Source organism: Mustela nigripes, chromosome 3 (assembly GCF_022355385.1).
Source record: "Mustela nigripes isolate SB6536 chromosome 3, MUSNIG.SB6536, whole genome shotgun sequence".
NCBI classification, from domain to species: domain Eukaryota; kingdom Metazoa; phylum Chordata; class Mammalia; order Carnivora; family Mustelidae; genus Mustela; species Mustela nigripes.
The window spans coordinates 64,086,245-64,102,527 of record NC_081559.1 but is presented as its reverse complement, the minus strand read 5'-3'; the positions used below and the strand labels follow the sequence as shown (position 1 = coordinate 64,102,527).

At 39.4% G+C, this 16,283-nt stretch overlaps 1 long non-coding RNA gene across 2 annotated transcripts in view; it reads left to right on the top strand.

The window, feature by feature from the left end:
* LOC132013808 (uncharacterized) overlaps nt 1–4,800 on the top strand; it is a 62,887-nt gene extending 58,087 nt beyond the window's left edge. For both annotated transcript variants that reach the window (XR_009403109.1, XR_009403110.1), the window contains exon 5: nt 4,714–4,800. This is a non-coding gene — a long non-coding RNA (uncharacterized LOC132013808). The remainder of the gene's footprint in view (nt 1–4,713) is intronic.
* Nucleotides 4,801–16,283: the final 11,483 nt, after the last annotated feature.

Sequence of the window (16,283 nt, the reverse complement as noted above, 5' to 3'; positions counted from 1 at the left end):
TGTAACAAATGACCACAAATGGAGTGGCTTCAAACAACACAAATGCATTATCTTACAATTCTGGAGATCAGAAGTCTGAAATGAGACTTACTGAGCTGCAGAGAAAATGTCAGAAAGGCTGTGTCCTTCTCGCCTTCTAGAGGCTGCAGGGGAGGATCTGTTTCCTGGCCCTTTCTGTCTCCTCTGCCACCTACAGTCCTTGCATCGTACCCCTTCTTTCTTCATCTTCTACGAGCACCACTCCAACCTCTGGTTCCTCTGTCATATCTTTCTTTCTGACTTTGATCCTCTTGCCTCCCTCTTTCAAGGACCTCTGTGATTACACTGAGCTCACCTGTGTAATCAAGATAATCTCCCCATCTCATGAACCTTAACTTAATCACATCTGCAAAGTCCCTTTTGCCCTGAAAGATAATATATTCATAGGTTCCAGAGACTAGGACATGAATATCTTTGGGAGGACATTATTCTATCATGCTTTCTAAAAGCAGTTTAATATTATTAAGAACTATTTGTTTCCTAGAAGTCCTTGTTCTCATTAGTTTAATAGTTTATTTATAGTATAATTGTAAATTTCCCTCAAAGTGTCAACTAGATTATAGTATTTATGCCAAAATAGAATAAATGATTATGTTTTGGTTTTGTCATTTTTTTTAACAAAAAATATGTTTACTTCAAACCAAAGATATTTTTAGGAATTAGTGAATTTATAGTTCTTCTTATTTCCTTTCTTTTCTCTTACCAAGGCTTTATTTTCTGCTATAGTTACATTTTTTTTTTACTTGACAAAAAGTCCTGAAAGTATTGTTCAAGATAGTTATTGTTGATGTTGAATCCATTTTCTCACTTTTTAAAGTGAGAAATACTTTTTAATGTATTGTGCTAAGTCTCAATGACTATACGTCAACAAAGGCCATTAGCAATAAAATAAGTAATAAAGATGTTCAGGTGCAAATGCTAATTCACCAAAATTTAATATTCACATTAAAGATACGTGGCTTTTGATGCCTTTAAAACTTGTCCCAAATGATAGATAATAATAGAATAATCTCTAGTTTAAGTGTGCCTTGTGTTTAAAAACAGAACTTCATGATCAGTGTGTTTTTGTTCAACTACCTGTGAATGTTAACAATCAGGAAAGTAATGTTTCTTCCATTGAAAAAGGATCCTTATTTGTTGTTGTTGTTCAGGTAATATCAAATTGGCACCTTCTGAATTATACAATACGAGATGGAAAAATACTCCCTGATGATAATCTGTATAGTTAGAGAATGTTCTCGCCAGAGATGAATGTGATTAATAGGCCTGGGAAATAACCGTGCCAGGAAAAAAAGCAACAAAAAACAAAAAACAAAAACAAAAACAACAAAAGCCTCCCAAAACAGACAACATAGATTTCGTTTGTCAACCATCGATAAAGCAAATGACGGGAGCAATTTCTCTTATTCTCTTAAGAGCACAACATGAATTCATGCTCATTAGAGGGTTGAGTGTGCAGTGTGTTGCAGGTGCTCTTTTGTAACATGGGAATATTAATTAAGTCTTTGTTCAATATCCAGTCACTAATTACTATTTAGCTCCACGAGTTCATGTCTCGGTCTTTCTGTGTTGCTGTTTTTTCCAGTCCAGCCAGCCGCCTTTGCCTGGCAGTGTTTTGCCTTTGCCTTTGCCTTGTGTGTTCGAAACCATGTCTCTGGTGTAGGTTTTTCTCCAGCCTTCACAGAACCTCAGCTGCATAGTGGATACTGTTTTGACTGCACTGAAATTCTGTTACAAAATTCCCTCTCCACCTCCTCCCACTGCCCAGCATTTTCATGCTGCTCCCAATGACATCTTGCCAACATTCTAGTTTCCTGGGAACCTTTACAAAGACATTTTCTTTTTTTTCTGAGCTATATCATCTTAGCAAAAACAATCATAATGTTAATAGGTGGGATTGTTATCGCTGGGAAAATGTAAGGAATAGTTTCACCCCTAGAAAAGAATGTAATTGTGCAAAAGATTTCTGATGAGAACATTTTTCTCTCAAGGGTAGAGAGGTTAGAGTTCTGATACATGGAGGTGTTTAATTCCTCTAAGACGGCTGCTTTATAGTTTAGGCTATCCAGGCACACTCTGGGCAACTGACCAACTGGACTGATTTCAGAGCTCTGAGAAATTGGCCCCAAATATTTATCTGATCCATGTTTAGAAGAACCATTTCTTAAGGACTTTCTGGTAAAGATTTTATTTATTTTTTAATTTTTTTTTAGGATTAGTAGCTCATCTACTGGGACTTGGGAAACTTATTACCATTCATTGTTACTTAATGGAAAACAGACACTAAAGGAATGTGAACTCATGACTCGTTATTTTTCAATGGAAAGAACAAATCAGAAGTGGTAGAGAGAAGTCTAGGAAATGCCTAGAAGGCAGCACAGGGCAAGAAGATAATTGGTGTTTCAACATTCGTCAAAGGAAAAGAGAGGTAGGAAAGTTTCAGGGAAAGTTGTACAATTTTCCATATAGATTTATTTATTCATCATTATTTCACACAGTTCTTAGTAAATGTCTATTTGCTTCTGGCCCAATTAAATCATTCAGGGTCAGCTATATAAAGCAGTGTTTTTTCACATTTTAAATTCAGTGGCCAAGATTTTGTCAAATCAAAGTTACACATATTCCCCGTGTATAAACCGAGTGAAAAGAGCTCTTCTGACCAGGTACTTAGAGATTTCTCTTCCCCGCAGAACCCGGCCTGTCCTTTGTCCCCCCAGCAATCCTGAGGCAGCCTCTGGTTGAGTAGTCAACATCCTTTGAAATGAGGGGCATTTATTCAATAAATTTGTGATCCGAACCACCATTTTCCGAAGAAAAATGACTCTTCTTTGAAGTTGGGAAACTTGAGGAATTGCCTATACTTTATTTCATTAACTCACCTGCTGATTTTTTTCAACGAATATTATTGGTGACCTATTATGTGCCAGACACTGTGACAAGCTCTGCAGATACAAGAGTGGCCAATGAGGATATGGCCTGTGCCTCACGGGACTTACATTTTAATAAGAGTCAGCTGTGTGCCACCGCATGTACTTTAAGCACATCTCTTGCCCAAGATGTTCTGAGTGTATCCAAGTACATCTTGCTCAAGGTGTTTTTCTGTAGACAATGATCTTAGACATGTCTTATGACAATTTAATCATTCATGCTATATGAAGTTCAAAAGATTATCTATGTGGGGCTAATACAGAAATTGGGAAGATAATTTACAGTATGTTGAAAAATTGCCAAAGCACTACCTAACTCCCCAAAACATTATTCTGTAGTCAAAATGTTGGGGACTAAAAGGTTTTTACCTTCATCCATACTAATGTTTCTCAGTTTCCCCCACCAATGAAGTTCCTTGATACATTTAAAATTCATTCCCTGAACAGGCGCAAATATCAACAGCTCATTTCTTTTAAGCCTTTCTCCTCTCTGTCAGCAGCAAATCACAGAAAAGTAGAAGCCCAGGTTTCTACAGCCTGATCTCAGCAAGTTGTCCAGAGGAGACAAACTGCCTGGCTTCATGTATGTGATGTGTGGTGCCCAGGGTCTGCCCTTCCAGAGCCCAAACTTTCTAGAGTTGCCAGAGTCGATACTTTATATCCTGCCATTTCTCCTCTCTGGGTACCCTTCAAACTGTCCCATGTCACATCTTTTCTTTTATAACTATTTGTTAATTTTATTTTCATAACCCTTGAGATAGCTAGAATCAGTCTTTTTTTTTTTTTTAAGACTTTATTTATTTGACAGAGACACAGAAAGAGGGAACACAAGCAGGGGGAGTAAGAGAGAGAGAAACAGACTCCCCGCTGAGCAGGGAGCCCAGTGCAGGACTGGATCCCAGGACCCTGGGATCATGATCTGAGCTGAAGGCAGATGCTTAATGACTGAGCCACCCAGGTGCCCCTAGAACCAGTCTTAAGAGAGGTAAGACAGGACCAGAAAATCAACAGCATAATAATAACTAATGTATAAGTAGCACTACTTTATAACTAGTTATTCATTATTAATTCGATCTACATAACAATGCTATAAGGAAGGTGTTTTAATGAACCCCTTTAACAGAGGGGGAAACTGAGTATCAGAGATGCCTCTGAGCCTAAACTCAAAGCTGAGTCAAATTGGTACCCACTGTCTGCCTACATTCAGGACATTTGGGATCATTTCTGGCCTCAGGCCTCCACATTTTCCCATTTTTAGACTCTTGAGAAAACTCATTAGAAAGAAATTTCAATCTTGATGATCCTGGAAGAAGGGTAAGGAGTCGTAAGAGTGATTAGAACACCTCAATATGAAGAGGTAAGTATGGTCAGTTGACAGTGTTGAGCTGCTGAATTGAATTATGTGGTGAGGCCTGTACAAGACCTGCCCTGCCTCGTCTTACCTTCTTTCTGCCCCTCAAACACACAAAGCTCTTTCCCTCCTGGTAGTCCTCACACGGCTGCTGCTCTGCCGGCTCTGCTGCCCAAGACCTTCTCCCGGCCAGCTCATTGCCTTCCTTTCCGTCTCATTCCGACGCCATCTTCTCAGGGAGGCCTTTTCTGCGAACCGACGCCATTACTTCCTCTCCTGTCACCTTATTTTGTTTTCCTCACACTACTTGTACTCTGTGAAATTAGCTTGTTACTTTTTTAGAAGTTGTGGTAAAACACACACAACATACAATGTACTCTCTTAACCAATTTTTAGCGTGCAGTTCCGTGGCACTAAGGACTGAGGTGCAACCATCACCACCATCCATGTCCACAGCCCTTTCATCTTGCAAAACTGAAAGTCTGCACCAAGTAAGTGATAACCCCCCATTCCCCCATCCTCCCAGCCCCTGGCAACTGCTGTTCTACTTTCTGTCTCTATCAATTTGACTGCACGTGTACCTCACGTAAGCGCAATTATATGGGGTTTTGTCTTTTTGTGTCTGGCTTATTTCACAGAACATAATGTTCTCTAGGTTCATCCACGTTATAGCATGTGTCAGAATTTCCTTCCTTTTTAAGGCTGAATGATATTTCATTGTATGTATGTACCACATTGTGTCTAGCCATTCATCTACTGATTGACACTTGAGTGGCTTTCACTTTCTGTCTGTTGTGATTACTCATATGCTGGTAGAAACACAGTGCATGAATGTCTCTTAGAGTCCTTGCCTTCCGTTCTTTTGGTTATGTACCCAGAAGTGGAATTGCTGGATTATATGGCAATTCTACTTATTCAGTAGTGTCTGACATATAGGAGATGCTCAGTTATTTCTTCACTGAATAAAGAATGACCATTTAACAATTAGGCATGTAGTTTTTCATTTAATTTTTAAAAGTACATAATACATGTAAGTGGTAGAAGAAAAAGAAAAAGAAGAGGAAGAAATAGGAGGAGGGAGAGGAGAAGAATAAAAACTTAAAATCTATAATAAGGTTTAATTGACAAGCAAGTCTCTCTTTCCTTGCCCCAACTACCTAATTTCTCTACTTAGATGCAACAACTTTTGCTAATTTCTTGTATATTCTACTAGAAATATTCTGTGAATATACAAACATATGTAATATATTCTTTTTCTTTATTTAATGGTAGCATACTGACTTATGAGCCAAGCAAGGAATCAGCAGGCAAGATCAGACTAATTGGTTGGTCCTGGGTAGTTTTAAGACCTCAAAGTAAAAGAAAAGCGACCTACCAGGTCAGAGTTATGAAGAAGAAATAGCACCAACACTCAGGATCAAAGGCCAGAACAGGCAGTCCTCAGAGAGGAGGATTCTTTCATCTGTCATTTAAGTCCCCATCTGAACATGGCAGGATCTGCTATCTGCCCCTTGTTTACCAATTAATCTCCCAATGACTTCCCTACCTGCCAAAAGAAAAGCTCACATAGGGGCGCCTGGGTGGCTCAGTGGGTTAAGCCGCTGCCTTTGGCTCAGGTCATGGTCTCAGGGTCCTGGGATCGAGTCCCGCATCGGGCTCTCTGCTCAGCAGGGAGCCTGCTTCCTCCTCTCTCTCTCTCTGCCTGCCTCTCTGCCTACTTGTGATCTCTTTCTGTCAAATAAATAAATAAAATCTTTATAAAAAGAAAAGAAAAGCTCACATAGCAGGGTGGAGAGACGTGATGTGAGTTTGACCAAGAGTTGGAGGTCACAGCATGACATGGAAGTAGGAAATATCAATAACACAGTTATGGGTGTGGAAGTAGTGGGTATGAGTCTGGGGGGCAATGATGAAGTCTGGGGGTGACAAGGAGACCTCCAAGAAAGTGCAGCAGGAAGGAAGAGTTAAAGTCAAGGACCGAGCTCTGCCAATGCCCACGGACGTCATAATGGGAAAGAAAAATTGTTGAAGACAGGAATAACCAGACTATATCGTCATTAATAGATGAAATTTACTCACGGGCACAATGATGACATTTCTTCATTGACGAACTTAGAAGTTCACTCTGAATCATATAAGTATTTCCGATGATTTATTTGCTCTGAAACCAAATGCTTTCCTAGAAAATTGTTCTGTAAAATTATGTGAACTCTAAAAGATATTGTTCACTGATAAGGAACAAGAAAAAAACAGAGTTCTGACATGATCCTCAGACCAAATACTTGCCATATTTCCACTACTCCTTTCAGTCCTTCTTCCCTTCCTCAATTCATCTTTTTTTTTAAAGATTTTATTTATTTATTTGACAGAGAGAAATTACAAGTAAGCAGAGAGGCAGGCAGAGAGAGGAGGAAGCAGGCTCCCCACTGAGCAGAGAGCCCGATGCGGGACTCGATCCCAGGACCTTGAGATCATGACCTGAGCCGAAGGCAGCGGCTTAACCCACTGAGCCACCCAGGCGCCCTCCTCAATTCATCTTAAAATACCATTTTTTTTGTTTCCTCTCTGACTTATTCTTTGCTAAACGTAAAATGACATCTGTTCTATTCTGCATTGCAATGTCATTTTTCTTTAGGTAGGTAGGAACAATCAACTCTTCCTGAATCTTCAATGAGGTTCTTGTTGATTTTCCTATAAAAGTTGTTTGTAGCTTTCTCTTAGGAACATGGTCCACAGTAACTTATTTGTATCTTAGAATAAAACTTTCGAGTCTTCACACTTTTCTTTCTCCTCTTCCTTCCTCTTTCTTTCAGGCAAGACAGCCTCCTGAAAACCAGGCACATATCTCATGTGATAACGCGAAGAATGATGTTTTTCTTAAAAGAATCATGGAAATCTGTTTTCTCTGTTTTATAATGAAATTTCACCATGGCTTTCTCTTTAGTGCTCTCTGAAGTCATTGCTATATTGCTCTTTGAGGAGAAGAAGGTAATTCTGAATCCTAGTAACACTATAAGCACATATTAGGACTGCAAACTTAAACTCCAGAACTGATAGACTGATAAAAGGTAGGCCCATGACATAGAGAGAAAAGAGAAATAGTAAAGAAAGAGCCCAATTATTGTCCAGAAAATACACCTGGGAAACAAGTCTTAAAAATTAGTTAAGGCTTCGTATGTGTCTGTACCTGTTTGTTTCTATTCAACTTGCCTTTATTGACAACTTATCATGTGTCAGGCACTCTTATTCATGCTGGTAATGTAAACATAAGTAAGTTTCACAAAACATAGGCAGTGGATAAAATGAATATGATCCTTCACAGAGAAAAGTAAATATAATCCCATGGGTGTACAAAGTCCCAAAGGAATAAAACTGTCACTTGGAACAAGGTATTGGAAGGGATTTTTTTTTTTTTAAGTTCGAAAAAACATCCAAAGAAAGAGCTGTGTCAAGAAAGGATAAAACCGGGGTGCCTAGGTGGCTCAGTGGGTTAAAGCCTCTGCCTTTGGCTCAGGTCATGATCTCAGGGTCCTGGGATTGAGCTCCACGTTGGGCTCTCTGCTCAGCAGAGAGCCTGCTTCCTCTCCTCTCTCTCTGCCTGCCTCTCTGCCTTCTTGTGATCTTCTGTCTGTCAAATAAATAAATAAAATCTTTTTTAAAAAAAGTAAGTATAAAACCATGTGAAATTCAGAAGAACATAGGGGCTATATTTAGTAATGGAAGGCTGGAAAGTATCATCCTTCTTCTAGACATACTATTCTACCTAAAAAGGAGCATCTAATACACCCTTGGCCAGCTTGCTGGCAGTTTCTCCTCTGGTAGAGTAGGAAAAACAAAGAGGAAAACAGATACACTGGCTGTACTTTTAGACAACATGGAAGACTGGTCAAGGATAGGGAAGTGACAGGAGTCATGAGGGAAAGTGGCCCAATCACATAGTCGTGATAAGGAAGGGGAGAACTTGCAAGTGGTTAAGCATTCCCCTGGACTTTTGAGAAAGCAGCTTTTAGAGCGTTTAAGGGAAATGTATGCATGATCCATTGTCTGAGCCTACGAAGGAACATGACTGAAGACAGATGGGAGGCTGTCCAAGGCAAAATGCTGACAGAGTTACCAGAAATTATCTCAACTAGAAAGAAAGTGGGGAAGCAGGGATTCCTGGGTCCTCAGTCAGTTAAGTGTCCTGCTCTTGTTTTCAGCTCGGGTCACGGTCCCGGAGTTGTGAGACCGAACCAGGCGCCGAGCTCCCCGCTCAGTTCAGAGTCTGCCCATGTTTCTCGGCCTCTCCATCTGCCCCCTCCCTCCACTGTCTCTCTCACTCTGTCTCTCTCTCAAGTCAATGAATAAATAAAATCTTTGAAGAAAAAAGAAAGCAAGACAATGGGAAGCAGCTTTAGAGACCAATGTAGGTACATAAGCACTGTGAGAATATCTGACCTGGAAAGGCCATGTGAAAAGATGCAAAGTGAAGGACACCTGAGCAAGTGACGCGATCCCAAAAGACGGACAAGAGTTGGTCTGTGCCACCCGATGAGGCGTGATGCTAGTTTGACACATGATTGTGACATTTTCCCTGTAAAGTTCTTGCTACTTTGTGACCCTCTCTCCTCAGCAAGCTAGACACAGACGCCTGTTGTCTCAAAGGAGGGGTGTCACCGTGCACAGCCAGGAGGAAACTTAGTCCAATTTTGGGGTCTGTTTGGTTGTAGAACTTTGTCAAATAAGAGTGACCCCCAAACCTTACACCAACCCACTCTCTCCCTTGGCTATGCGAAGTTTGATTCTTTTTAAAATCACTGAGATAATTTTAGAAATCAAAGTTGCCCTCTAAGGTGCCTGAGTGGCTCAGTTGATTAAGCTTTCAATTTTTTATTTTTGGCTCAGGTCATGATCTGAGGGTCATGAGATCAAACCCCATGTTGGGCTCTGGGCTGAGTCTGCTCAAGGTTTTCTCCCTTTAAAAAAAAAAAAAAAGTTGCCCTTTTATTTTCTTAAAGAAATAAATAATTTTAATAATTTTTCTACTATACTTGTTTTTCTTTAAGACAATGTTAACAACGACAGATTTTATTCAAACTATTTTAAGATGTTTTCCTATGGATGAATTTCTTCATCAGAATATACATGTAGTCAGGGAGCCCACTCCCTACCCATTGCCAACAATAACCCTTACTGCTCACAAACACACATGAACTCCATGACACAAGCAAGTGCCACAAAGAATGGAGATATTTGTTCCTCTTTATGAAGAACTATAGGGCAGAAATAGTGAGCTGTGGAGACATTGTCAACTTATCTTAGGCAGTTTCAATGAGCAAGTCCCTCACTATGTTTTTTTTGTTTTGTTTTGTTTTGTTTTTGATTTTTATTTATTTATTTGACAGACAGATCACAAGTAGGCAGAGAGGCAGGCAGAGAGAGAGAGGAGGAAGCAGGCTCCCCGCTAAGCAGAGAGCCCGATGCGGGGCTCGAGCCCCAGGACCCTGGGATCATGACCGGAGCCAAAGGCAGAGGCCCCAAACCACTGAGCCACCCAGGCGCCCCGCCCCTCACTATATTTTATTAAAGAATGCCTCATGAAAATTTGACAATATCATGATATGGTCTCTCATTTTTACATCTAAATTTTTATCTTCTGGAAAGGGACTTTATATAGATCTTACCATGATGTACTTTAGACCCATAATCAACATCATAAATGCTAATCCTATTTTTTCTCACAAGAAACAAAATAATAGGTGGTGGGTATTGGAGAGGGCACAGATTGCATGGAGCACTGGGTGTGGTGCAAAAATAATGAATACTTTTATGCTGAAAAAATTAAAAAATTAAAAAATGTTACTGGAAAAAAACCAAAATAATAATCATATTAATTACATGATAATTCCTCTAGACTATTGTTCAAATAATTAAATATAATTGTCTTATGACATTGGCCCCTCCTGACATCTTTATGCACAATACAGAACTTACAACACAATAATGGTACATGGATTGGATTGGTAATTATTTAAATACTCACTGTAAAAGAGAATTATTTAATGGGTAGATGGCAATGTAAAATAGAATCTTCCAGTAGTATCTCAAAGGAGTCTCTGCTATTAAAGAACTAACAATGACTGAAATGAAGACATGGAAATCACAAATAATTATAACTTACAAGCAAAATAAAGCTTGTGGAAATAGATGACATACCAGATAACAGAATCAAAATATTATGTCTCAAGTGATTGATAAAATAGGTTGAAATAAATAACAACTGAGAAAAGAAATGTGAATTTCCACATTGGGACTAAAAGAATGTTCAGTGCCTTTTGTTTGTTTATTTGTTTTCAAATCTTGATCATGGGGAAAATACCTTAAGAGCAGATCTTAAGAAAAATGTTGGGTGTTTATATGGACTAAAGTGTCACCATGAGACAGATTAAAGGAGTTAATAGATTTTGAGATAGGGGGTGCATGTTAGGCCTGCATTGGTAGAATAATGATGAACACATCTAGGGCAGTACTTCTCTCCTTCGTATTTTGTCCCGAACATTACTCAATCAAGTATTGTATTTAATTCTTGGTACCACATTACAACATTGACGAGCATTTGGAGTTAAACAAGTAGGATTGCAAGGAACTAATTTTAGTTTCTTTTTCTATGCCTAGAACCACTTTTTACAAAAAAGAACAAGTTCCTCCCTCATTCTATGATCCTAGTGAAATTATCTGTCGTTGTATCTGCCCCAGTCTTCTATCCAGAGTAATTGGTCCAGGGACTAATACAATTTATGTGTTTGAGGGTCAGGAGTTTTATATCTTTGTTATGATAGGCTGTAAGATGTGGGCTTGGGGCGGCCAGTTGTCAACTTTCTAGCCAGAAGGAGTCTGTTGCCAGAAGAAGAGAGTGAGGTCAGTATGCCAAAAGAAGCATATAATGGTGTGCTGAAGCCAGCTCAAACTGGCTTATGAGAGCCAACTGTTAAGTTTTCATGCAATCTGTGAGTCATTCATTGAAGAGAGTCATTATTTTAAAAAAATGATATGAAACTTACCATTAATAGAAACCATAAATAGTATTGAATACAAAGGGAATATATATCAAAACTCATCATTTCTTCATTGTTTTACTACCTTTATTATTATTATCTATGCTTTCAGGGTTATTTATGGCTTTTGCTTCCTCAATGATGGAAATACTACATAATGGTGTGTTACTACACATTTCCTCCCAATGCTGTGGGATAAATGACATTTACCTTGGTAGGTTGAAATCAGCATGGTTGGAATATTTACACCATAGAAATTAACAAACACTACAAATCAAGGCTTAATTTATTATTGGGTTGATTTTCTAGACAGAGATTGGCAAAATATTTTCTGTAAAGGGGAAAATGGTAAACATTTCAGGCTTTGCAGACCATATCATCTATCAGAACTACTTACTTAAGAAAATTCAGTGCAAAAGCAGTTATAGACAATACATAAACAAATGTGGCTATGCTCAAATAAAACTTTATTTAAAAAACAAGCAATGGGGTACCGGGGTAGCTCAGTCAGTTAAGCGGCTGCCTTCTGCTCAGGTCATAATTCCAGGGTCCTGGGATGGAGCCCCAAATCTGAGCTTCCTGCTCAGCAGGGAGTCTGCTTCTGCTTCTCTCTCTCCTTCCACCCCTCCCCCGTTCATGCTCTCTTTCACGCGCTATCTCTCAAATGAATGAATAACATCTTTAAAAAAGAATTATTATTATTATAAATAAACAAACAAACAGCAGTCCAGATTAGGACTAGGGCTTAGTTTACAGGGCTAATTCTGTCTCTAGATTTAACAAAGTTACAGAGAAAATGTTATGCTGATTAAACATAAAAGTGTGCCATATCTAAAGATGTTATATTATAAATAGCAGAAAGAAATGAAGAAGTATTATTCTAGTATTCAATAACTATAGTCTGATTCAGCAAAGAAGTCATTCATTGCAAAAAGAGTGAAGTTCCCACATTTGTATTTATTGTTTCACTTTCATCTTTCTTATCTGGATAGGTGGTTTGAACTGCCAAACAAAATACTATAGACTGAGTGGCATAAACTCAATCATTTATTTCTCCTGGTTCTGCAGGCTGGGAAGTCCCAGATCAATGTGCCGGCAACATAGGTTTTATTTTGAGACCTCTTCTCTTGGTTTCTAGGAAGCCTCCATCTTGCTATGAGCTCACACAATCCCTTCTTTGTTCACATGCAGAAAAGGAAAGATGTTTTATTTTTCTCATGAAGCCACAAATTCTGTAGGATTAGTGCCCACTGCTATGACCTCTTTTAACCTTAATTACCTCTTTATAGACCTAATCTCCAAATATAATCATGTTAGTGGTTAGGGGTTTCTCTTAGTCTGTTCAGGCTGCTGAAACAAAGTACCTTAGACTGGTGACTTCAACAACAGACATTTTTTTTTTCCTCAGAGTTCTGGAAGCTGGAAGTCTGAGATCAAAGTGCCAGCTCCCCTTCCCAGCTTGCAAATGACAGACTTCCCATTGTGTCTTCACAAACAGTCGGTCCATAACTGGCTTAGACACATGAATTTGTGGGGGACACAATTTAGTTTACAGCTTTATCTTTCCTGTAATTGAAAATATCAACTAACATCCAGGTCAGAAGTATATGTATTTTTAAAAACAACTGCATTTGGCTATAGGTGCCAAAGTTTGACAAAAATCAACAAAAGCATTCTATGAGAAAAAAGTAGCTATATCAAATTTATGTGAAGAGTATTATATATTTTATTATTTATAAGTCCTTTGTATTAATAAAATTTACAATAAGCTTCTATATGTATGTACATACATAAAACTGTTTTTCTTCCAAGTGTTAGTCGATAAAACATCTATCAACCTACCCCTAGGTAGATATGAGTAGAAGTAAAGGCTCCAGCAGTATTTATAACTGCCAGGTCTACCCCTGTGCTTTCTAGTTACATGAACCAATAAATTCCTTTTATTGTGGTCCCTTCAAGTTAATTTTAATTGGATTTCTGTCACTTCCTTTCAAGAATCCTGACTAATATTAAGTGTCATAGACAAGGTCAGGGAACTGATTTTTTAAGCCCGGAGAAGAAGTTTCTGCAGGTCTGAAGATACTGCCTTCTCTTTTAGGATCAAATCAGACTTTAAGTAGAAGGAAATAATGAGTCCTGTTGTGAAACTCTGAATTTTGCCTTGCTAGCTTTCTTGCTTCTCTTACTCTGCCCTCATGTCCCACCTTGATAACAAGATCTATTTCTGAGCCCCAATTCCAATTTTTTTCCCAGTTCTGCAAATAGGTCTCTTCCGGTTCTTGCACTGGGTGTCAATACCTTTAAGACTGGCCCTGTCTTTCTCTTACCATATGCTCCAGGGCCTAGTGTCCCCTGTGCTCCCAGCTGGGTATGTAGCTTTGTGAAATTTGCTCCTTCCAGATTCCTCATAGCCATGTTCTTGTGGGGACGTGCTCTGCGGGCCCTTTTTGATGTGAACTGCTGTGCCTAACAACCACCTCCAGTCTGTAATATGATGTACTACGTGCTCTGTTCTGTGTCCTGTCTGCCTCCCTAGACTCTTCCCAGCGTTTGCTGCTCAGTGGCGCCACCTAGCTGGCCTTCCCCAGCCAGAGCCTTCCTTACAGAGTGGGCTCTTCGCAGGCCTCTGCTGCAGCCAGTCAAGTCAGGCCCTAACAAGTCCTCAGAACTCTAGTGCCTGACGTCCTCCTGTGGAGAAAACAAAACCGCACACTCAAGTTTGGAAACCATTTGCCTAATCGCCTTTCAGCTTAAGACTCGGAGGTTCCTCTTGAATACCGAGAAGAAGAATAGCTCTACCTGTGAAAATGAAACATTTATTAGTAGTCTCTAAATTTATCATTTAAAAACAAATTAACTGTAGGTAATGAGTTGACATGTACGCAGGTGATTATACAAAATAAGGGTGAAGACATTTTCCACTAGCTTATTTGTAACTTTTCCTTCACCCATTTCCTCACCTCCACCAGTTCTTTTAAGATGTCAAAGCCACTAAAATCAAAGGTGGAGAGAGAAATATTAATCAAAGAGCTCAAGGGCACCTGGGTGGCTCAGTCGGTTAAGTGTCTGCCTTCAGCTCAGGTCATGATCCCAGGGTCCTGGGATGGAGCCCTGCATCAGGCTCTGCACTCAGCAGGCAGCCTGCTTCTCCTTCTTCTTCTCGCCCTACTCGTCTTCTCTCTTTCTCTCTCTCATATAAGTAAATAATTTTTTTTTTTTAATATGACAGCTCAATTAACAACAAAAGGCTCAGTTCCCCAGTCCACAAGATAGAAAACATATGTATCTCTAGTCTTAGCATATTCCTTTGCACAGTGGGTGCAGACATGACCTAGCATTTTAATACTGGATCCCATTAAATTGCATTTTGCTTGAAAAAAAATTAATGTAAACATACACACTATGTTCAAACAATTGTATGTCAACATCAGAAAGTCTGGACTGATGAATTCAAAAGACTGAAAATAGGGTGGGGCACCTAGCTGTCTCAGTCAGTAGAACATGGTACCTCTTGATTGCGGGGTCATGAGTTCGAGCCCCAGGTTGGGGGTAGAAATTACTTTTAAATAGGGTGATTTACTTTGTTTCACTTGAGAGAATGTAAGAGAGGAAGCATAATGGGGCAAGTTAACAACCTTAGTCTATATGGAATTCTTTCAGATGCTATAGGGAAAAAAAAGGGCTTCGATAAGCAGATGTTGAAAGGGGTGGGAGAGGAGATGATCTTTTTAGCAGGTAAGACAGGATCCATTCAAGACCATGCGTGTAGTAATGTAATTATTACAATAGAGAATTTCTCTCTCAAATTTCACCGGGGATTTCCTACAGTAATGGGATTTGTCTTAGTTGTTCCCCGGAGCAGCTGTGCTTAACCTTTTTTGTAATACAACTCACTTGATGGATGACATTTAAATATGTGACACTCCCACAGGCATGCCCAGATTTTAATGAATCAAAAACAATTTTTGTGTGTGCAGAAGTAAAACACTACAATTATTTGTAATGGCTAGAGCTATTAAATGTGGATCAGTAATGGAGAGGCAAGACTGACCGTGACGTTTAATTCCTGATACATTAGCGGTAATTCCACATCTTTCCCTCCCACTCAAGGAAACATTATGGATTTCAGATGATTGAGAGTTCTATTATTTGAGGGAGGAAGCTTGAATTCACTCAAATGTATTTTTTTAATTAAAATATTTGCAAACTTGAGATCGTTAGCTCCCATTAGTTACACATTACCGTTACGCGCTGGAATCCATGTGGTTGAGACTTAGAGCCTCTTGGGATTTGGGTTATTGAGTGACAAGAGGGAAGGGGGAAGGGAAAAGACAACAAGTCATTCTTACAGGAAATGGAAATGAGTAGGCAAGAGAATAGGTGGTGAAATGGAAAAAAAAAATAATTGGAAGAAGTTATGGAGTATGAGAGCACCAGCTCTCTGGCTTGCCCCAGTTTATCAGGTGTAGCTCAGATGCAGTGCAACAAACTGTCCTTTATCCAGAGGAGTTGCAAGCATGGGTAGGGGTGGGAAGGTGGCCTGGATTGGGGCCAGCATGTCCTAGAACTTTTCCTGAGCACACTCTGTAAAGTCAGAAGGCAAGATACACTTGACAGTCAGTCGAAGTAACTAAAATTCTTTCCCAAAACCCACTGAGAAAAAGTTAGGATTTACCATTTCAGTATGAAATAACTTAACTTAGGTTTAATGTTTACATTTTTTAAAAATTCCCCTTTCAAAACAGGACGTCTAATTTGAAAGACTTTTGTGTCACAACTTTCAAGCATAGCATTATTTTTTTTTTTTAAGAGAGAGAGCACCCCTGTTCAAAAGGGGGTGAGAGGGGCAGAGGGAGAGAGAATGCCAAACAGGCTCCACGCCCAGTGCGGAGCCCATCATGGGGCTCCAGGCGGGGCTTGATCTCATGATGC